Source organism: Macaca nemestrina, chromosome 9 (assembly GCF_043159975.1).
Source record: "Macaca nemestrina isolate mMacNem1 chromosome 9, mMacNem.hap1, whole genome shotgun sequence".
Lineage (NCBI taxonomy): Eukaryota > Metazoa > Chordata > Mammalia > Primates > Cercopithecidae > Macaca > Macaca nemestrina.
Genome location: NC_092133.1, coordinates 140,410,985 through 140,435,596, shown reverse-complemented (window position 1 = coordinate 140,435,596; position 24,612 = coordinate 140,410,985). Strand labels below are relative to the sequence as shown.

General features: G+C 40.7%; 1 long non-coding RNA gene across 2 annotated transcripts in view; it reads left to right on the top strand.

Moving 5' to 3' along the window:
- LOC139356433 (uncharacterized) overlaps positions 1 to 24,612 on the top strand; it is a 152,910-nt gene that overhangs the window by 79,860 nt on the left and 48,438 nt on the right. The window lies entirely within an intron of this gene.

The window sequence follows — 24,612 nt, the reverse complement described above, 5'->3', positions numbered from 1 at the left end:
TTTCTTTTTTTTCCTTTCTTGTTTTTTCTTTTTTTTGAGACAGAGGCTCCCTCTGTGGCCCAGGCTGGAGTGGTGCTGTGGCGCCGTCTCAGCTCACTGCAACCTCCACCTCCAAGGTTCAGGTTCAAGCAATTCTCCTGCCTCAGCCTCCCAAGTATCTGGGATTACGGCGTGCACCACCTTGCCCAACTAATTTTTGTATTTTTAGTAGAGACAGGGTTTCGCCATGTTGGCCAGGCTGGTATTGAACTCCTGACCTCGTGATCCGCCTGCCTCGGCCTCCCAAAGTCTGTCCAGCTTTCTCACGACTGCCCTCTTTCGCTCGGCTGGATTATTCATTGTTCTTTTGACATGCACAGTGGCTTCTCCTTTTGTCACTTGTTCAGCCTCAGATGCACTTTCCCTCCATCTCTCTTCCCGTATGTCTGAACGCCTAACCTCTCTACAAATAAATCCCAAGCCCTGCCTCTTCCATTAGCCTTTCTGGATACCTCCCTCCTATCAAGAGAAAAGATTGTTTTCTGCCTTTGAATGAGCAAAATGCTGTCTAATTATCTGTGATAGTGTTCAACATGAATGAATTATCTATGTTATAATGTGGTTATTTCTGTAAAGTCTGCAAGAGCTTCAAGATTTTGTTTTGGTTTGTAACAAAGCAACTAGCTCAATACATTGCACATAGAAGATGCTCATTTAATGTTATAAAGCGAATAGCCAAGCACATTGCACATAGCAAATGTTCTTCAGATATAATCAAATGCATTTTCAAAAGCTGTTCTGTATCAGATGATGTTAACATAGGGTGCATCTAATACTATGTAAATATAATTGAGTGCACATTTCACCAAAGAAGACATACAAATGGCTAATAAGCACATGGAGAGATGCTTAACGTTATTAGTCATCAGGGAAATAAAAATGAACACCACAATGAGATACCACTACATACCCACTAGAATGATTGTAATAAAAAGACAGACAATAGCAAACAAACAGTGGCGAGGATGCGGAGAAACGCAAGCCCTTCCTACATTACTGATGAGAATATAAATTGTACTGCCGCTTTGGAAAACGGTTTTGCCGCACAATGTACATTTCCATCAGTATGTAAATTATTCACAAAATGTTAAACATAAACTTACTAGAAAACCCACAAGTTCTAAAGCAAGGAATCTTCTCACACAAAGACTTACATGCAAATGGTTATAACAGTTTTCTTCATAATAGCCAAAAAGTGGAAACAATCCAAATATTCATCAACTGGTGATGGGAAAAATGAAATGGGCCAGGTCCGTACAATGGAAAGTGATTCAGCAGTGCGAAAATAAACACTGATACAACTACAATAGCTACAACGTGCAGGACACTTGAAAACATTAAGCTAAGTGAAGGTAGCCAGTCACAAAACCACATAGTATATGATTTCCTTTATATGAAATATCCCAGAACAGGCAAATCCAAAGAGACAGAAAATAGATACCTGGTTGCCTGAGCTTGTGGTAGGAATAAGAAATGACTGCAAATGGGCAATTGGGATTCTTTTGTGATTGTAAAATTGGATTGTGGTAATGGTATCACAACTTTGTAAATTTACCAAAAAATCATTGAACCGTACAATTAAAATGGGAGAGTTTTATGGTATATAAATGAGACCTCCACAAAGCTGTTAGAGGAAATCACTGGACTTCCAGGACATGCACCTTTATCTACTAGAAGAAGCAAGTGAAACGTAGCTTCTTTTAAATAGTTTTCTAGTAGAAACATGCTCAAGTACCACAAAAGGATAAAATACATTATCTGTTTAGTTCTAACTTGCTTATTATGTTTTGACAGAATAGTCATTTGGACTAAGACAACAAAATAGTTCTTTATGCAAGCTATTGAAATGGAAATAAATATTTAGAGAACAATCACACAATTTTTTTAAGCAACAGTTTCATAGAGATCTTAAATTTTCAACAATTAGGTTAGAAAGGAATGCTTTCACTAAGCCTTTATTGAATCTGATCCACTAGTTTGTTCACATAAATTGTCAGTACATAGCAGTCTTTTACTGATTAATTATTCACCCCAAAGTCTATTAGCAAATATTTACCGCTTATAGCCTAATTGAAATTGAACCAAGGCTACTATTAAATAGAGGTCATTCTGAAGCTCTTCTCAAGAGAAATATAGACTTGGTTAGAGGAGAATTGCCAAGGAAATCCTTCTCCGAGGATAGTTATTTCAAAACTGATGAGAAATTTAAGGATATTGGTGGCATTTAACACTCTGAGTTCTACTGTTTATTTAAATCAAGCATCGGATTCGTTTAAGCTGGGTGATGAAGTAATCAGTAATGAGTAAAGAGCATTTTCATAAGAAAACAGTAGCACCCTGGGCATAAATGGCGCTCTCCCCGCCCCACGAGCCTGCGTCCCTGACAACATAACAGGCGGGTAGGAGACCCCACCTTTTGAGTTTGCAATGCCGGGTCTCTCCCCCCTGGGACTGTGAGCAGGTGCCTCTGGGATGAGCTCAGGGATTCTCAGAGGAGACCATCAGGCCCCCTCTTCTGTGTCTCAAGGAGATAAGAGAAGTGTAATTGTTCTTTTTTCCACTTTACTGTATAAATTTGAATGCAATTCTGTCCCAAGTTAGTTGTCATCACTTCTACGTTACCTTCTGCGCATGTAAATTTGATAAATTGTTCCATAATAAATCGTTTCTCCCCTTCTCGTCCCTCCATCTCTCTATTTCTCTCTCTCTTTCTCTCTCTCTCTCTTTTTCTCTTTCTCCTCTATTGGTGCAGAGAGGTCTTTTATTGGCAGGATTGTTTCATTTCTCCAACACTGCATACCAGTATTAGAGAAAGAATGTTAAAGTTTCAACAAAAGAGACTGTTAATGCTTTTCCGGACAAACATTGCACTTCCTTTTAATTGTACAGTCTCAGTTTCCTTCAAGCAGCCCTTTGGATGGCTACAGGGTTTTCTTCTCTGCCCTGCTGGGGACCAGGAGCTCCCATCTCCCTGTTTCTTCCCTGCTGACCTCGGGGCAATCTTGGAGGAGGCCTCAGGCTGTGCTCAAATATAAAACAAAGCTTGTAAAGTGGATGCGTGAAGAGAGGAACGCAGAGGTTTCCAAACCTGTTACTTTCCTTCTCTTGCTGCATGCAGTTTTATAAAACGTGAAGTCTCATTTGAAACTCTGTCTTATTTTTTACAATAGCCGCTCACTGAAAAGGAGCTTTAGAATTATAAATAACTTTCAAAAACAATAACAACAAATAGCAAAAACTTTACTAAGGTCACAGACATGTTCTGTAGACCACGGGCACTGTTGAGAGGGGACTATTACCATGTTAGGTGCGGGACAGAAGGATGTCTACAGAGCTTCGTGGAAGAAGTTTCCAGGAATTTAGCAACCAAGACAGTTTGTCGTTCAAGATATGGTGAACGGTCTTCTCTTTGCTTATTAAAGTTGAACATTAAAAACCAAAAAACTGGAGACCTGTTAGTGAGTGTATTCGGTACATTAATTTTCTATGGTTGCTATGTCAAATTATCTCAAATGTACTGACTTAAAACAGCAAAGATCTACAGCACCATATAATCAAAAGCACTGCATTCATTTAAATCATGTTGCAAAATGCATCAAAAAAGTTATCCATCATATAATGTAGTTACAAACACACATTACAAAACAGGATGTATGGTGAAATAAATCTATCTGTCTCTATCTGTTTAGCATGTAGTAGCCAAGAGCTTGGAGCTCTGTTGTTAGCGTATTTTATGTACAAGCCCCTCCAAGAGGAAATAACTTAGGAATTACATAGTCCAAAATATTAACAGTGATTTTACTTGAGTGTGTATGATTTGTGATGCTCTTAAGTGGCACTTTAGCACTTTGTATGTTCTGATTTTCCTACAGTGAGTGTGCGCAAGTGACAGTGTGACATTGAAGTAAAGAACACAGGTTCTGCAGTTAGATCTTCTGAATCTGAACCCCGGTTATACCACTTACATGCTACGTGGCCTTGGAAAAGTTAACCATCCTCTCCGTGCCTGAGTTTTCGCATCTGTAAAATAAGGGTGATAATAATAAAATCTTTAGGAGCTGCTAAAGCCTGACATCTACCTCCACACATTTCAATTCAATTGGTCTAGGTGGCAACCTTTGCTTTCAGAAGCTCCCAGGAGATTTGAACTTGCTGTGGAGTTTGTGAACCACTGAGATGGAGTTTCCACCCCTCCCCCATTGCTGGATTTCTTTACATAGGTCACATTTTCACGTCTGTGCCAAATACACTAAATATGAGTTAGATGATTTTGAGTGGTCCCTTCTTGCTAAATTTACAGAGAGGAAAAAAATATTGAGAACAAAAGTTAAATACAAATTTGCTATTGCAAAATGTTACCATTTATGTCTAACATTATTAATGGACTCTAGTAAGACTTTAGCTGTTAGAAAAGAGTTCAACATTTGAACGTTGCATTTTTTTGACTAGCTCCTTAGAACAGATGAATACAATGTCAGATACATACAATGCTATTGTAAAGTGGTGTCCTGTATGCTAATTTTAGGTATACATGTGTGTATATGTTTGTGTGTGTATGTATATTATATGTATAAAATTATATATAGTAGAATATGTGTGTGTGTATATATGTGTGTGTGTGTGTATATATATATATATATATAAATAAATGAGAATTTGTTGCTGTTGTCCTTACATTGAAATAAGTTGCAAATAAGATTTCTTTATTTTCAAATGGATAAGCACAAAATTCAACACTGAGACTGGCTTTGGGCATTCCTAATTATTTTGAGTTCTACTGAGCTACGTTTTCTTAACTTAGGTTTTGCAGAAAGTTATCTGGCTGAATGAAATGTTGGGTAAATTGGCCATGGAATAAATGAAGCTGAGTGCTGGGCTTGGCTTGGATACTACAGAATACCCTTTTCTTGTGACAAGTCACATGGATGCCAGATAATCTGTATTGGTATTGAGCAAAACGTAATTGAAAACCTCAACACCACATCATAAAATCATGGAACTGCACCACTTTAGAGCTGACAAATCCCTTAGAGATGATCTAGTCTAACCACCTAATTTTATGGATGAAGAATCCAGTAAAATACAGTATGAGTTTGTCAGAAAATATATTTAACTGAGTAGAGCTGCCAGGAATCCTTCTCCCAGCTCAGCCCCATCATGGGGAGATAAAAACCAAGCAAATACTCATTTCTAAGTCTTGTATGTTGCACAGGACATGTGTCTGAAACCCTTCTCTACTTATTTTTCTCTCAGGTAAGATAAAGCGAGGTGAAACTGAGATGCTTCCAGGGCAGGAGATGTTGGTGGCCTGTGGCCTGAGCAGGATGTGTCTTCCCTGAATGAAAGGCCTATGATCCCATTAAGATAGAAGCAGAAAATAAAAAATTAAGACTCCTTACAAAGTAAATATGAAGTCAGAATTTGAAGAATATGTTAGAGTTTTCCTTTCTTGTCTTTTTTCCTTTTTTTTTTTTTTGTGACAAGGTCTCACTCTGTCCCCCCAGGCTTGAGCGCAGTAGCATGATCTTGGCTCACTGTAGCCTCCGCCTCCCAGGTTCAAGTGATCTGCCCGCTCAGCCACCAGCGTAGCTGGGATTACAGGAGTGTGCTACAATGACTGGTTATTATTATTATTATTTTTGTATTTTTAGTAGTGACGGGGTTTCACCATGTTGCCTAGGCTGTTCTTGAACTCCTGAGCTCAAGCAATCCACCTGCCTCGGCCTCTGAACGACAGATGTGAGCCACCATGACTGGCCTTTTGTACTTAAAAAAAATTGTTAAAAAAATATGGTTTTAGCTTCACAGAAAAATTGAGTGGAAGGTATAGAGGCTTCCCCTATACCTGCTGTCCCCACAGAGGCCCAGTCACAGCCTCCTTAGCTATCAATTCCCCCACCAGAGAGTGCCTTTATTCCAACCAGTGAGCACACATGGACACATCAGCCCCTCCCAGAGTCCACAGCCTACATGAGGCTCACTCTTGGTGTTGTACATTCTATTAGCTTGGGCAGTTGTATAATGACATGGATCCACCATGTCATTGTATAGTTGTATAATGACAAGTCTCACTACGTGAGACTTCAGTAGCCTAAAGAGAAGTCTCACAGCCCTGAAAACCCTGTGTTCTCTACTTATTCATCTATTCTTCCTTCAACCCCTGGAAACCAGTGACCTTTTACTGTCTCTACAGTTTTGCCTTTTCCAGAATGTCCTAGTGTTAGAATCATACAGAAGGCACCTGTATCAGATTGGTTTTCCCTTGGGAATGTGCGTCTCAGGATCCTCCACTCTTTTTCACGGCTTCACAGCTCATTTTTTTTCATCATATTCCATTGTCTGGATGTTCCACAGTTTATTTATTCACTCACCCACTGAAGGACGTCTTGGTTTTCTCCATATTTTGGCAATTGTAAGGCTGCTGTAAACATCCCTGTGCAGGTCTTCGTGTGGACACAAGTTTTCAATTCATTGGAGAAATGCCAGTAAGGGCAGTAGCTGGATCATAGCACCAGAGTATGTTTAGTTTTATGAGAAACCACCCCACTGGCTTCCACAGTGGCTGCATTATTTTGTATACCCACCAGCAACAGATGAGAGTTCCTGTTGCTCCACCTCCCCGGCAGCATTTGCTGTTGTCAATGTTCTGGAATTTGGCCGTAGCAATAGGTGCGCAGCAGTCCTCTCTTGTACTTTTTGGTAGTATCTGACAGCTTGGAATTTAAAAATCAATTCATATTCTCTGTGTGTTCTGGATTCTTTTTCTAAGACTTGGAAACACATAATTTGTGATTGTTCTCTGAGAGGTAAGATTTGGAAATCAACCCCTCACTGATGAGTCACCTCAAAGACACAGAGCGGATCCTAAAAACTGTGGTCCATAATCATGGCCTAAGAATGGCATAACAATAGGAAGTTTGATGGGTCCATGTTGGTGGCATTTGAGGAAAGGGAAGTCACCATTGGGAAGCTGGCCATCACCTCTAGGGCAGAGGGCATGGTTCTGCTGGAGGGTGTGTTTCCATCATCCTCCTGGCTTCAGGTTACTCCCAGCTGAGCCTAGTTACTGTTTAGCCAACAATTCCCATTTCTTGCGCAAACTATCCACTAAACAACTATTGAGTAGTGTCTGTCTCCACGCTCCAGGCTAACGGGACCTCACGTCTGGTTCCAAAGAGGAAATTTATGGCAGTAAGACAAGGATCCACCTAGTGAACCCAAGTATCTGTAACAGGTCCAACCCTGTGAACCCAAAAGTATCTGAGACAGGTTCCAGTCAATATAGAAAGGTTATTTTGCCAAGGTTAAGGACATGCTGATGACACAGCCTCAGGGGTTCCTGAGGACGTGTGCCCAAGGTGGTTGGGGCACTCTTTGGTTTTATAGGTTTTAGGGAGACATGAGACATCAATAAATATGTGTGAGATGTACATTGGTTTGGCTCAGAAAAGTGGGACAACTCAAAGTAGGGTCTTTCAGGTCATAGATAGATAAGAGACAAAAGGTTGCATTATTTTGGGTCTTCTCTCAGCCTTTTAGTGAACACGCACTTTACGTGTGAGAGTGGCATAGAGGAATAGTCACTGATGCCTTATCCTGGCTCAGTGAATCTGCACTTTTGTATAAACAGTAGATCAGAAGAAGCCATCAGATGTGCATTTGTCTCAGGTGAGCAGAGGGATGACTTTGACTTCTGCTTGTCCTTTGTCCCACGCCTGTGAAGACAGCTATCGACTTACACTGCCAGGTTGAAATTCAACAGAACTGTTTTTAGGGTAAAGATCTTGAGGCCCACAAGGAATTTCTTTGTGGGTAAATTGTGAGGGAGGTGGGTAGCTTTTAAAAAAATATTTGTAACAATTTCATTTAGGAGTAAAATGGGAGACAGGTTTGATCTATGCAGTTCCCAGCTTGACTTTTCCTTTTGGCTTAGTGATTTTGGGGTTCCTGAGATTTACTTATTTTTTCACAACCACAGTGTGTTTGGTTGATGTGAGGATGCCCGTCAAAAGAGTTCCCTTCTGACCAGTCAGGTACTGGATCCCACACGGCGGAAGAGTAGCCCCAAGCATGGATTCATCATGTCAGTGATGTGCCGTGGGATTTTGGGGGACCAGTTCCTATCTTCACCCTATATGCACCTATTTCCATTTTAACTTCCACAGTTTCTAGGTAGCATTGGAAGGCAGGGATACCTCTTTAGGTGAAGAAAATATAGGTTGATTTAATGAAAATTTTGAGACTTCTGAGAGGACGTGTTGAAAGACAGAGCATAAACAGTTTACATTTATGGATGCTTTTGTTTTTTCAAAGCATTCATGTATACATTTTTGCATTTGCTCTTCACAACTATCCTGGAAGATTGACTAGGTAGGTATTATTATTTCTATTCCACAGCTCAGAAAAGTAAGGCTTGCAGAGGTCAGAAAGTGGAGCTAGATTTAGAGCCCAAGGATCTTCAACTCTAAGCCAGTGCTCTCCCTACAATATATTTTTAAAATTACTTAAAAATATGCTAAAAGAGAACATAAAAATGACTTCAGAAGAGTCTGTAATATGGCTCCCTGAATTGCACCAGTTGGGGGAAATAAAGGGTGAAGATAACAGGCGTCCTTAATCCTTTGGGATTTTTAGCACTAAAAATCTGCCACAGTCTTGCTAATGCAATATCAGGATGTTGGCACTGCGGGTTCCCACGGAGATGCTCGTTCATTCTAGAGGAAGACCTTTTTAGGGGATGGGCGAGCTGAGCAGAGGGCTAGGAGCCTCCAGGTTCCACACAGACCCAGAAGCATGAGGTGGTTTTGGAGGCTTTGTCATTATTTACAGATGACATCTGCTCTCTGAAAACCCTGATGCAGCCCAGGTCGCCTCTGGGTCTTCTCACTTCTCTGTCCTTTAAGGAGATTAAGTTCTAAAGGAGAGGAGAGGACATGGCCGCTTGGCTACAAAGGATGAGAGAAATGAAGAACCCGGTGTGGCAGCTCTCCAGGAGGTGAAGTGAACGCACGTTAACCTCAGACTTCCCCACCACCCTCTTTACCAGGGTAAGTGGAAGTGGTAATTATTTTTAAGTAGCCAAAATATATGAGGCTACTTTTGTTCTATCAATAAATAAGCATAAAGCTCCTCAAACCCAAGATGTTCTCTGTGCATAAAGCGCAACATACCAATTTTAAACCTGCACTGGTAGCATTTTTCATAATGGCCATTCCCATACACGCCATGAGAGGGATGATCTGTAGTTTATTCGAGGTATTCCATTAATTGGTGGCTGTCAACAGGAACCCAGCTGGTGAACTGCTAATGCACTGTGAGACGAGGCTTTGAACATTTCATAAACATTGTAAATAGCCTCTGTATAACTGATCATTGTTCATAATGGCATTAATAAAATTGAAAAAAAAAAGGACTCCAATGAAGTAGGCTAATAGAGTGCATTTGATGGAAAATGTTTGCTTGTAGATTTGTGTTTTGGACTGCATAATTGGCAATTTCAGGCAGGAACTGCAGTGGAACCCATAATGCGCTGAGCATTCTGTAGCTCAAATGTTACCATCTGGGGTAAAATATCTTTGGGGTGCACTGCTGAGAAAAGCTGTGGTCCCGGGGTCAAATGATGTTTCTGCGTGAGAGGGAGCACCAAGTTCCCATCCTCTACTCTAGGAGCTGGAGAAAGGGAGTTACTTAAAATGTATTAAATGAGTCACTCCTCCGCATCTGAAGTTTCTTTGTGTGCAGATGCTTCAGTTAATCCATTTCTTAAGCCGCTGACTGTATTTCTCCTTTGAGTCTGATAGGATGCCTTTCATTAATGCTTAAACTAAAGCAGCAGACGGATGCAAAGAAAGAGGAGGGAAATCAATGCAGGGCGACCCCTTCCCCTGTCTGCAGAGATCCTGGGCTAATGGGGCTCTAGATGTGGGCAGTTTGGGCTTTTAGGGGAGTAAAAATTGCTTCTTCTTACCATTCTAGGTCCTGTGGCTAGTTTAATAATTAGATGGATATAAAATAGGTTAACAAGGGGAAACAATTTTAATGATGAACATATGCATGGACATCCCACAAAAATAGGAGACAGAAAGAAGCAGCCACGTGATTGGGATTTATCTATGACCCTGAGCCACACATGCAGATGAGGATTGAGGGCTTCTGGGGAGTGGCAGGGGCGAATTATTGGGGGGTGAGAGGGGATTTCCGGTGAAGAAAGGTTGCCTGGTGATGCAGATAAGAGTCTCTCAGGTGCTCAAAGTGGTCTCAGAGCAGTTCTCTTCCTGGTACATATACCTCAGCTACTGGGAATTTCCTTTATAAATGTAAATTTCCTTTACAAAAGGGGAAGTTTATTCTTCATTTTAGACAGCTGAAAGGGAGGTAAAGAACTTTTTCTGTATCAGCTGGTTCGATTTCTTCTAGCTCAAAATAATGAACATGCCAACGTGGTGTATTTTAAGGTGGCATGTTCTGAACTCCGGGATGCATTAGCCCTGCATGGACAACTTTTCAGGAAGAACGCACACCATTGAGGCAACAGGATTTGCTGTGTTTAAAACACAGATGAGCCCGGCGCGGTGGTTTGCACCTGTAATCCCAGCACTTTGGAAGGCTGAGGTGGGTGGATCACCTGAGGTCAGGAGTTCAAGACCAGCCTGGCTAACCCTGTCTCTACTAAATATACAAAAAACTAGCCGGGCGTGGTGGCTCACGCCTGTAGTCCCAGCTACTCAGGAGGCTGAAGCAGGAAAATGACAGGAACCCAGGAGGCGGAGCTTGCAGTGAGCTGAGATTCCCTCCACTGCACTCCAGCCTGGGCGTCAGAGTGAGACCCTGTCTCAAAGAAAACCAAAAAACACACACAAAAAATAGATGAATGATAACTGGGAAGAAAAGTAAAGAAAACAGAAAATGAATTATTTTTATTCCGTGAAAGCCTTGTAGTAAGAGACCAGAAGTTACAACACTGAGGACATTTAGAACTCTAGGTAATTTTCAACATTACCAATTAATATACATGAAGCAACTCCTGAAGCATTTTCTGGGTTCTGAGATCCAGGGTGATAGAAAGTTATACAATATCTACCCACAATCACAGAATTACATTTTCGTCAATAATGTGAAGTGTCAGCTCCTCAAATCTTTGGCTGCAGCTGTTAAGTACAGCACATTTGACTCGTTTAATGCTATTTTTCTTCTCAGGGATGACCTCCTTATATCTCCCTGGAGTTGAAGGAGGCGAGAGAAAAGTCTTCTTCAATCAATCAAAATTATTTTCCCATTTACCTGCTTCTCTACTTTACTAAAAGTCCACCTTGAGACATTTATTTCTTTTTCACTGTTGTAGGACTGTACTGTTAAAAAAGTATTCTTCTGGAAAATATGCATTCTAAGACAACAATAATTAATTCATTTATTCTTCTTCTTCATACGAATAGAAGCAAGAGTTACAAATTATTGTGTGCCAATCAGCAAGGCCAAGAATTGTGTACTATCCCATGAAATCTTTCAAAGAATATTGAAATAAAGATATGTCTATAATCTTCATTTTACTGGTGAAGAAATGGAAACTTAGAGAAAGGCTCTGTAAGTTGGTTACTTAGGAAGTGGTAGAGCCAGCTCACTGGGTTTCTGTAATTTTTAATTTTTATTTTTATTTTTTACTTCCCTAATATCTTTCTTTTTAAAAATGGCTTGATTGGGGTACCATTGACATGCAATCATAAAATTAAACTTGTCCAAGTTTAGTGTCTGCACTTGATGCGTTTGAGGATAAGTATCCACTGGTGAAACCAGCACCGTCATCAGGGTGGCAAACACGTCCCTTACCTCCAAGAGTTTTCTTCCACCCCGTTATTATTATTGTTAAGTTGTTGTTGTTTCTTGTTGTATGAAGCATTAACATAAGATCCACTGTCTTAGCGATTTTAAGTACACAATACAGTCTTGTTAGCTATGGGCGCTATGCTGTAGAGTGGAGCTTATACCACATCCACCTGGCATAACTGAAACTTTGTTGCCTTTGACCACCAATGCCCCATTCCTCCCTTTTCCCAGCCCCTAGTAATCATCACTCTCCTTTCTGCTTCTATGAATTTAACAATTTTAGGTTCCATATATAAACGAAGTCATGTGGTATTTTTTGTGCCTGGATTATTTCACTTAGCATAATGTCCTCCAGGTTCATCCATGTCATTGCAAATAACAACATTTCCTTCTTTTTAAAGGCTGAATAATATTCCCTTGTACATACATGCCCCATTTTCTTTATCCATTCATCCACCAATGAGCATTGAGGCAGTTTCCATGTCACGGCTGTAGCGAATAACTCTGCAACAAGCACAGGGTTCAGAGATCCCTTACAGATACTAATTTTATTTCCTTTGGGTATACACTCAGAAGTGCGATTGCTGGACCATTTGATATTTCTGTTTACTTTTTTTGGGAAACCTCCAACTGTTTTCTACAATGCCTATACCAGTATTTCCGCCAGCAATGTACATGGGTTTCTTTTTCTCTACATCTTCAGTAACTAACACTTGTTATCTTTTTTTATTTTTCCCAATAATAGCTATTCTCACAGGTGTGAGGTGATATCTCACTGTGTTTTTGATTTATGGATAATTAGTGATGTTGAGCACTTTTTCATATACCTGCTTATCTTTTGTGTGTCTTCCTTGGAGAAACGCCTTTTCAGGTCTTTTATCCCTTTTATAATCAGGTTATTTGATTTTTTTTGCTATTTGTATAAATTCTTTATATATTTTGGATGCTAATCCCTTATCAGATATAAGACTTGCACATTTTTTTTTCATTCTCTAGGTTGCCTTTCCATTTTGTAGATTGTTTCCTCTGCTGTGCAGAGCTTTATAGTTAGGTATATTTCTGCTTGTTTATTTTGACATTTTTTGTCTGTGCTTTTGGTGTCATATCCAGAAAAACGCTGCCAAGACCTATCAATGCCAACAAACTTTTCCCCAATGTTTTCTTCTGGGAGTCTTATAGTTTCAGACTGTATAATTAAATCTTAAGTCCATTTTGAGCTGATTTTTCTATATGGCATCAGGATCCAATTTCACTCTTCCATATGTGGATATTCAGTTCTCCCTGCACCATTTATTGAAGAGTCTATCATTTCCCCATTGTGTATTCTTGGCACCCTGTCAAAAATTAATTGACTGTATATATGTGTACATTTATTTCTGGGCTCTCTATTCTATTTTATCAGTTTGTGGGTCTGTTTTTTTATGCCAGTACAATACTGTTTTCATTATCATAGCACGTAATGAAATTCGAAATCAAGAGGTAGAGTGCCTCTATCTTTGTTCTTTTTGCTCAACATTGCTTTGGCTATTAGAATTCTTTGTGATTTCTTATGAATTTTAGGATTGTTTTTTCTATTTCTTTGAAAAAATACCTCTGAAATTTTGATAGGAATTGTGTTGAATCTGTAGATCCTTTTGAGTGGTGTGGATGCTAAACAATATTAATTTTTCTAATCCATGAACATGAAATACTTTTCCACTTATTTGTATGTAATTTTTCTCATCATTGTTGTTTAACCTTCAGTACATAGAGATTTTACCACCTCAGTTAAGTTTATACCTAAGTCTTTTATCCTTTATGATGCTATTACAACAGGATTGTTTTCTTAATTTCTTTTTTGGGTAGTTCATTTTTGATGTAGAGAATGCTACTGATTTCTGAATGCTGATTTTCTATCTTGCAACTCTGCTAAATTGACTCATCAGTTCAAACAAATTTTTGGTGGAGTCTTCTGGGTTTTCTATATATAAGATCATGCTATCTACAAACAAAGATGATTTTACTTCTTCCTCTCTAATGTGAATGCCTTTTACTTTTTTTTTTCTCACCTAATTGCTCTGTCTAGGACTCAAGCATTATGTTGAATAGAAGTGGAGAAAGTAGGAATCCCTGTCTTGTTCCTGATCTTAGAGGAAAAGCTTTCAGCTTTTTACCATCGAGTATGATGCTAGCTGTGGGCTTGCCAGGTATGGTTTGTACGATGTTGAGGTATGTTCCTTTAGTACCTAATGTGTTGACAGTTTTCATCATGAGATGATGTTGAATGTTACCAAATGCCTTTTCTGAATCTATTGAGATGATGGTGTCATTTTTATCCTTCATTCTCTTCATGTGGTATATTGCATTTATTGATTCATCTATGTTAAACTATTCTTACCTCTCAGGGATCATCCCCAACTTTGCCCAACTGGGCTTCTTAAACACTCTGTCTCTATACTTCTATTCATCTACCTTTCTTTCTTCTTTTCCTTTCTTCTCTCCGTTCTTGTCTTCCTTCCTTTTCTCCCTCCTCCCTCCCTTCGTTCCTTTCTTCCTTTTATTCAACTTACATTTACTAACCTTCTACCAAAATCTAGGTTTTACCAAAAATTCAAAGTTAATCCCAAACTTAGGGTGAATGACTTTAACTTCCATCCTAGTACGCCATCTAATATTAGCAACACAGGCTAAAAAGATGGCAGGGCTGCAGGATTGGAGAAGGAAGAGAGCAGTGCCACGTGAAGTCACCTTGGGAAGCACGGGGCCACCTAGAGTGTTAACTCAGAGCAGGGGCCTAGAATTAGGGTGCTTTGAGCACTTGATTCCTAGGAACATAAATATATCATGAGATGAAGTGTGCAGAATCACATTACTTTCCAAACCTCACCGAGGATAAGTCCCGCTTCTCTTTTCTCCCTCCTTCAAGTTATGTTTTCCTTCAGTTTATCCTTGTTTCTCTCTTTCCTCATTTGAGATGGACAAAACTCAACGAATCATCTTTATCTAAGTATGTTAGTAGAATATGGTTTCAAAAACAGAATTAAAATAACACCGTTTAGCACAGGCTAGAATAGGGACTAGACATGGATGTTCTCCAGTTCTTCGTGGTGTGCCACCAGCCATTATGTGGCCCCATGTAAATCATTAAGATTCAGGTAGTTCAAGGTTGATTGTGCCTAATTTATTCAATTGCAAAGACCACATAGTGGTATGGCTAATGATTGTTTAGAAGGTGCTTGAAGCTTCTCAGATGAAAGCCGCCGTGGGGGAGCAAGAGGTCATTATGGTAATCACTGCTGAAAAATGAACTCATGTCCATAGAAGGTCACTTATGAGGTCATTACGGTAATCACTGCTGCAAAATGAACTCATTTCCATAGAAGGTCACTTATGAGTTGAGTCACATTGTAGAGAAAGAGCTTAACCTTCCAAGGTTGAATGGAGGACATGGTTACATACCATAACTAGCCGTGATCTGCAGGAATGAAGAGCTGTGGGCAGGTTGCAGCAGGATCTCAGAAATTCTCTTCCTCCCTGCACCTCCTTGCAAAGCCCCACTGGGCGTGAAGAACCTGTCCATCCATCTTGATAAAGCCGTCAGCTTGAAGGCACCTGCAGTCCGGCCAAGGGTGCCACACAGCACTGCGTAGGACACCCTTTCAATACTCATGGGTCATTGCTAAGCCAGTTCCTCCTCCCTCCTGCTCTTTCCTCTGAATGCCATGTTCTGGTTCTGCCTGTTTCTAGGTGGTCATTTCTAGGTCAGAAGTATCTTGATGCCCAAAGAGAAGAGGGCTTGTCTGGGATCGCAGCAAAGACGCCAGCACTTATAGAGGCTTCACTAGGCAAAGCAAAGACACCAGCACTTATAGAAGGTTCATTAGGCAAAGCGCGATAAATGATGGATTCTGTGTTTCGCCCACACTGCTTTGTTTTCATTGCTGTTTTGCAATGGGTTGTAAATATAACAGAGTCATTGCCAGTGCTAATGATCTGTGATTTTCTAGCAAGGAGGTCAATTGCACCAGGCACCTACCCACACTGCCTACTACCCATAAAGCAGCAGATCCCACTTATTTTGGGAATGTGAACATCTCCTTACAAACTCACACATTCCACATCGTTCTTCCCTGCCTCCCATGCCTTCATATAAACACAGCATCCCAAGGGAAAGAAAAACTGCCTTTTCACAAATCAGAGAGGATGCTTAACATACTTGACTTAAAAAATTACTTTTAAAGACACCAAATCCCAAAGTAAGCAGCTTTTACGTCAAAAAGAAGCCCACTTCGACGGGAGATCAAAGGGATGGAACTTTCCAAGTTGCAGTTGAATTTAACATTCCAAGAGTCGGGAGGGCAGATTAAAATAGGATTTTGCTTGCAATAACATTTGGGGTCTGTTCAGCGTTGTTGAGTGCTTAATCTAGCCAGGAAGTCTGGTTTACAGGGAGCTACAGCAGGCCTTCAGCTCCCGGAATTCATCCCAAAAGCAACACGACTTTCGTTTTGAGGAAAGGCTTTGACACAGGGACTACTGCTTTCTTCCAGTAGGGGATACCAGCCTATTTCAAATCAGGGCCTTTTTTTTTTTCTATAGCAGCAATTGTAAGACAATGAAAACATCCTGTTTCAGAAAAGAATTTGCAAACAAGTACAACAGGATATTCTCAAATCTGGTGCAAAGTGAATCATCTTATCAAACACAAACTACCTGAGATAGATTGGTATTGTTTAATTGACAACTCAATTCTATGAGGTAGGTTTTTGTTTTATTATTATTGTTGTTATATTACTATCATTATTATTATTAATTTGCCATCTTCCTCTCCAAAGAGAACTGTGAATTCTTAAGAATACAGGAAAAGAAGGGGCCTCAGGGCTATTATTGCCAAGGCCTTCTGCTAGGCAGGACGACTGAGGCTGGAAGGGGCTAATTCCACGCTCTTCTGAAAACGCTGCACAAGTGAATTCTAGGGCTTCCTTCCAGAGAAGCCTTCAGAATGACTCAAGAGTCTTTTCATCTCTTCACCGAATTTCTCTTTCCTCACTGTAATTCAATTTAATTTTAGAAAATTAGAGTATAGAGTACTGGCTGCAAACACAAAAACATACAAATGCTACTTCAAAGAACTTTTACTCTAGGAAGGAGGGCACGCATCTGCTAGTAAGCTCTGATGTTTTTTTTTTTCTGACCTCAGTGAAAATACAACGCGTTTTGTTTCTAGTCACAGGTTTGGAATGTGCTATCACACAGGGACATGCCACTCAGTCTTTTCCAATGCCCTTCTTCCCATCCTAAAGAGAAACTGGTGAAATGGTTTGCTCAAGGACACATCTTTTAGCAGATGGGACCAGAGTTAAACCTTGGTAATGGCTGATTCTAAAATCTGAGATATGATTTCTCATGTGCAAATTCTAAAATCAGAAAATGTCTAGAAACAAAGTCATATTTGTAAAACTGACACCAAATTATATATGGCAGCAAAAATGGAGCAGATTCATGTACTATTAATGATAATCTTTCCAAATCCTTTATTCCGAACATGTATACAACTAGTACAGAAATGTTAATGTATTTTAAAAGTAGATGACTGCTCTAGCTCTGCTTAGGGTCCTTTGGAAAAATACGGTAAATATACCATAGTTTGAAGATTGAAAAAAAAAAAAAGAAGAACTTTGAAGCCTGTATCTCCTGAAGGGTTTTTGTTGGGAATAGTGGACCATGATGTAATGCCTTCCAAGGAGAATGTAGACAGCAGTACCTCTTACCGTAGAAGACGCTATTTTGTAAAACAGGTATCAAAATATCACAACCGAATATAACCTTTAAGTGAATGTGATTTAACTTCCTCCTCAATTAAAAAATTTCTTCCTGCTGTTGACAGCTCTCTATCCAGCTAATCTGATGTTTTCTATTACTGGTGGCCTATTTATTGCTGCTCAGTCAAGGTTATTAGAAAATTCAGCTGAGCGCAGTGGTTCACGCCTGTAATCCCAGCCCTTTGGGAGGACGAGGCGGGCAGGTCATGAGGTCAGGAGTTCAAGATCAGCCTGACCAACATAGTGAAATGCTGTCTTTACTAAAAATACCAAAATTAGCCAGGCATGGTGGCGGGCACCCATAATCCCAGCTACTTGGGAGGCTGAGGCAGGAGAATCGCTTGAACCCGGGAGGCAGAGGTTGTGGTGAGCTGAGATCGCGCTGTTGCATTCCAGCCTGGGCAACAAGAGCGAAATTCCATCTCCAAAAAAAAAAAAGAAAAGAAAGAAGGAGCCTTCTGTTTAGCCACTTTGTTCTTCTCCATAACATCCCCAATGGATTCTGTTCTATCTCACGACCAAGCGGCCGGCAGAAACAGGCCCAAGTGTGGTCCTGGCAACAACAGTGCCACTCACAGCACCAGGCCTTCCAGTGGTTGTTTTATTTTATTTTATTTTATTTTTTTTTGAGACAGAGTCTCACTCTGTTGCCCAGGCTGGAGTGCAGTGGCACTACCTCGGCTCACTGCAACCTCCGTCTCCCAGGTTGAAGCAATTCTCAAGCCTCAGCCTCCCGAGTATCTGGGACAACAGATGCGAGCTACCATGTCCAGCTACTTTTTTAGTAGAGATGGGGTTCCGCCATGTTTCCCAGGCTGGGCTCAAACTCCTGAGCTCAGGCAATCCACCCACCTCGGCCTCCCAAAGTGTTAGATTACAGGCGTGAGCGACCACGCCTGGCACAGTGGTTGCTTTAAAATTTAATTATTCACTTAAAACATTTCAAAGTGACTTGAGAGCTTTCATTCAAAGTTTACACCCATAAATATTTGATGCTGTTGGATGGATGCTTTTAACTTTTTGTAGCTGTGATTTTTACCCCCTAATTTTGTAGATGAAGCTTTTAAAACACTCCACTCATTTAAAATAAAAATAACAAAGTAAAGGCTGAACAAATTCAAGTGTCTTTCCTCTTTTCTGTCTCCTTGCAGGAAAAAAATTACATTTCTTGGGCAGAGCGTATATACTGTATCTTTTTCAATGATTGGTTTGAGAATGGAGTTTATGATTCAGGGACCTCAGCGAGGCCGTTGTCCAGGAATAAATTAGATGTAGCTGCAAGTCTGAAGGTGTATGTTTCCAAAATAGTCTTAGGATAAATTAAGCCATTTACATCTGAACTGGACATTTTTTTTTTAATTTTAAAAAATGGATTTTAGGAAACCAAGAAAGCAACATTAACAAAGACCCTGTGAAGTCTGAGAATCATTTCCTGATTTCACAGCGTCTTCTAAGTGGCTGCTGGCGGCTAAGGCAGGCCTCATGTTGGGAAATATTTCTTTCGGTCATATGTGTAGATCTGTGGAGACCTGGAGATGGTGCAAGGTCGAATGGATGGAATCCATCCTGTTACTGGGAAATGCGGTCCAGGGGGGTGGGGAGGATTCCACACACCCACATTCCCCAGGTCACCACTTACTCTGAGATTTGAAAGCCCTAACAGGGAAAGGCACAAGTCTCTGTCCACCGTGCCCCTCGGCAATTGTAACATGCATTTGCGTTACCTGTGAGCCGGATCCTCACGGCCCCAGCCTCACACTGAGACTCCACGACTCTAGACAGAAAGCATGCATTTTCCCATAGGCAAATTTTCCTGCACCAGCAGACACAAGGCTTTTCCCTGGCGTGATGTAGCCTTCCGGCCACAGTTCCTGCTCTTCCTTCCCCTCACCCCTTCCTGCCTGTGGGTCCCGCTCAAGCTTTACAGAGCAGTTGTGCTGAGCACCACGTTGCTTTATGGTAAATTTCAAAGCCTCAGGGTACAAATTATTTATTGGTAGTTAATTTCCAATTAGTTTTATTAAATTACAGCTGATGACCTCATTCTACCTGGATTAATTTAACAAAATGCTCATATTTTTCAAATTACCTTCTCATTTCCACTCTAGATGAGAAATGTACTTTTCAGCTCTGGTTCAAGAAACTTGCATTGTATCCTGTCTGCTTTAAGTTTTTTGGCAGGTTCAGAATCCACACACACACACACACACGCACACAGGTAAACATACACACATGCACACATGGTTCTACACACTTTTGTTCTGAATGGTCTGGCCAGTTGTGCACTTAATCTTCCTTCTCTTTGTCACTAACCATGCTGTGCATTACTGGGCCATACCCAGCAGCCCTCCACATTGTGGGTTCTTGATCTGTGAGACTGAATCACATAGCTTCACTATGTCTGCAGCATTCACACTGGGGTACTCATGCATTCATGCTGGGGTACTCATGCACTCACACACTGGGGTACTCACGCATTCCCGCTGGGGTACTCACACTCTCACACACTGAGATACACACGCATTACCACTGGGGTGCTCATGCACTCACACACTGAGATACTCATGAATTCACACTTCAATACTCATGCGCTCACACACTGGGATACTCATGCTTTCATGCTGGGGTACTCACACTCTCACACACCGGGATACGCATGCATTCCCACTGGGGTGCTCACACTCTCACACACTGAGATGCACACACATTCCTGCTGGGGTACTCATGTGCTCACACGCTGGGATACTCATGCTCTTTTCTGGCTGAACCGACACCCATCCGGACAGGGCTACCTGCACCCACCTGGGGGGTGACAGCCGTTCCTGTGGCTTTCTCTGCTCCATCCTGCACTCCTGTGGACATTTGGCTTCCAGCTGGCCTGCATGCTGAGGAAACCGTCCTCCCTTGACCTGACTTCCAGACAGAACCACTTCTACCATTCCCATCTGATTTATGTCAAGAGTTCACACTTGTACTCCCAGTACTTTAGGAGGCAGAGGCAGGCAGATCACTTGAGGCCAGAAGTTCAAGATTAGCCTGGCCAACATGCTGAGAACCCATCTCCTCTAAAAATAAAAATAAAAAAATTAGCAGGACATGGTGGCACGTGCCTGTAGTCCCAGCTACTCAGACAGAGGTGGAGGCATGAGAATCCCTTGAACCCAGGAGGCAGAGGTTGCAGGGAGCTTAGACTGTACCACTGCACTCCAGCCTGGGCAACAGAGCAAGACTCTGTTTCAAAAAAAAAAAAGTTCATGTCCATGCCAACTTGTTTGCTACTCTTCTGTCTATAGAAATGCTCAAAGAATGCCCTGAATGAGGACATGGACCAGAAACATCCCCAGAGAACAATCTTCTTTTCTTTTTTTCCTTTCTCACTCTTTCTCTCTCTCTTTTTTTTTTTTTTTTTTTTGTAGACATGGGGGTCTCACTATGTTGCCTAGGCTGGTCTTGAACTCCTGGGCTCAATGGTTCTCCCACCTCAGCCTCCCAAAGTGCTGGGATTACAGGCGTGAGTCACCATGCCCGGCCTAACTGTGGTAATTTTTAATGGACGAACAGGAGGGATCTGTCTATTACAGAGAAATCAAATGGCGACATGTTTAAATTTCTGACACATGAAAAACGGGAAAAGATTTTCCTATGCTCTTGTCATTTCTTCTGGCGTCTTCTCAGATGATGCATTCTCATTTTCCTACAGCTGTCTCCTCCTCTTTCCTGCCCCGATCCCAGTTTGACCCAGGAGTCAGAAACACTTGGATGTGTATCTCATTTCTGACATTCAGAAATCCTTCTGTTTCCCAGTCGCCCTTCATCACAGGGGGTGATTGTAGTATTTATTTTATAGAGATGTTGAGAATCTTCTACTTCATGGTGATAGACTATCTGATCAAGTGGAGATACTGCATTAGGCTTAATAAAAATTAGGCAGGAGACTTAGAAAACTTTAACCTTGCTCTTCTGGTTCTAATTTCCCATTCTATTGGACATTGATAGACATCTGTTGTAGTGCATACTCATTATTTCCGGAGACAATAAAGAAATGTTCCCTGAAAGGGAGGTAGATGGTGAGGTCTTGGTTATTCACAGGTAATAGCTTCAGATTCACAAACACTCAAGCCCTGACTCTGCTTACTTAGCTGATAATAAGTTCACTGTTGTTTTATCCAGTGATTACATAAACTGGAAAGGGCCCTATTATAATCAAATATACCCAGAGACATGAGTTGAATATGATTTTAATATTCTGGCATAATATTATATTTCTGACTTTGAAAGTACCCTGCATGATTACACCACTTCACTTTTATTGAAGAAGGATAATTTGCTTCAGATTAAAGTCAAAACAACGAAATTGCTTATGGAAAAATGACCTTTCTCGTCCTTACATGTACCAAGTAGATTCTCAGGGAAGCCAGCCCAGCGGGGATTCCATTTAACTGACTGAATCCTCAAGACACGCAGAAACCATTATTTACTTATATTACTCTAAACCAACTGATTTCTTCGCTAGAAGCCCATGAGTTTTCATAAAGTCACCTTGTTGAGATGCTATTTGTTGTACCCACACTGGCAACGTTAGCTTTTTGATTTTTTTCAACTCTAAGGTTATATATTTTCACTTTAAAAATTCATAGCAAGATCCTTGTTGTGATATAATCTCATCAACATCTGATACAATCAGGATGGAGAACCTGGTTTAAAATCTTGTTCCCACACCTCAGAGAAGGCTGAACATTCATGGTGTGTGATGATATATTTTGGTTTGTTATTTGCTTCTTTCTGTAGTGAGGGGGTCCTATGTATGTTTATATATTCTTAAATATACCTATTAAGGTGCATCATTGTTAGGACAGTGTCATTAACTTCTAAAGAATCATCTGGAATAATATGTATAGTTAATATGCATAAATAGCATAACAGAGGAATATAAAGATGAAAATAATAGAATTTGTCTAAATGAGTATTCTACAATTGGCTGCCTCCAAAGCAAGAATATATAGCAAGAAACATGCTTGCAACATCTTTTGCTTCTATGAGCTTATGTATCTAGGGTCTTAAACAAGACTTGGGTCACGGGTACCTTTATTCTACAAATGGTGCATAACAAGTCTGGCTGTAGGTGAAGATGAAAGTACATACCTCCTCTGTTATTTTTTTAAATTATATGACAATTTCTTCTTGTCAAGAGCTGTGAAGGATCTGAGATTTTGCCCCACTTGTACACTAACTTGTTAGCCTGATGCCATTTCATGGTTTCTGGTAGAGGATGTGAGGTTCCCAGGTTGCAGGTGAAGGACAATTTATTATCACAGCAATTACTGTTGTCTAGATATCATCATTTCTATTACGCCAGTTCCCAAAACTCAATTCCCACAAGCAGCACAAAGGGCCAAGCGACACTTGCATACCCGCTGGGCTACGTCACAAGGATGGAGCCCAAAGATGATGGGTCCTAGATCTTTTATGGCACGATCCTCTAGGGGTAGGCACGATCCATATTCCTAGGCTGCAAGTGGATTGCTCCTTTTTTCTAAAGGAGACATGATCACTGTCCCCCAAGTTGTTCACTCTAGAAACTTCCTTGAAAAGACTGTCCAAACCAAAGGTAACCTGTGCCTCTGCTCATAGGACAGGCAGAAACCCAAGAGACCCATGAACAGTGGTCTCCCAACACTGTACCACATCACGACCTAACAGGGTAAAGGGAACGGAAATGCTAAGTTGCTCAAATACCTTCCATATGCTTGGAGATATATAATTTATGCCATCCTAAGATTGATGACTTGCCTAGATATGCCTATTGTTAAAGAAAATGTTATGCTTTGACCCTTGTTTAAGACGGCACAGAAGATCTTATTCAATGGGACTACTGCAGTGAGCAGGAAAGACACATTGGGCTCAGTTTCAAATACAACAACGAAAAGTGAGAATTCACAACCTTGGAGCAGGGCGTGGGGTCAGTGAATGGAAAATTACTAAGAGGGAACATCGGGGAAAAAAATTCTGGATAAATGGATTGTACAGGAGTCTTGTTGAAGGCAGGTCAAAGTGCACAGATGTCAACTGAGGGATGGTGAGGAGTGAGGGATGTGATCAGCTATGAAGAGTGATTGGAATCAAGGGTAGGGGACTCCCATTAAACTGACTTGAGTTAGATTCTTGTTCTTAAGAAATAGGCCCAAGGACAGGCCTTGAAAGACAGCTTAGGGGAGGTTGACCAAGGTCGGGCCAGGGAGAGAGCCTTTTCAGTATTCAGGGTCTAGATTCCACAGTTGGATGGGCATTTTCATTGTTCAGACAGCACTATCTTTGTTTGCTAGTTTATTAAAAATAAAACATTTAACAAAACTCAAAATAATAATTTAAAAAGTTGGTAACCACTTGGTTTGTGTAGCATTTTATGTTTAGTGATGATCCTAAGTCTTAGCTTACAAATGTCCATGGCTAAGAAGAATTCCACTAAGGTGGAGATGCCAGTGCACCCACTGGGCACTCATTAATCAAGAAATATGTGCATAACTAACTAAATATGGTTTGCAATGCCATATATTGATACAAATAGGGGTTGGCAAACTTTATCTATAAAGAGCCAAAAAGTAAATCCTCCAAAGGCTGGGTGGTCTCCATGGTAACTGCTCAATGGTGCTGTGTAGACTGGAGCAGCCACTGAGACAAGAGCGCGTGGCTGTCTTCCCATAAAACATGACCAATTATGAATCTAAAGAGTCTATATGCTTGGGTGTGTAGGAGTCTTGTGTTTCTCTAGCAAACTGCGTGATCTAGAGCACACCCTTCAGCGTTATCAGAATTCAACCCTGTGCATGAATTTTGCATTCCTATGCAATTCTTTGTAAATTATAAGCAACTTACAGAAGCAACAGGACAGATATGCAAATTCTGTACTTGCTGATAGTGGTTTCATTGACCTCTCCCTCCAGTTTCGTGCTTA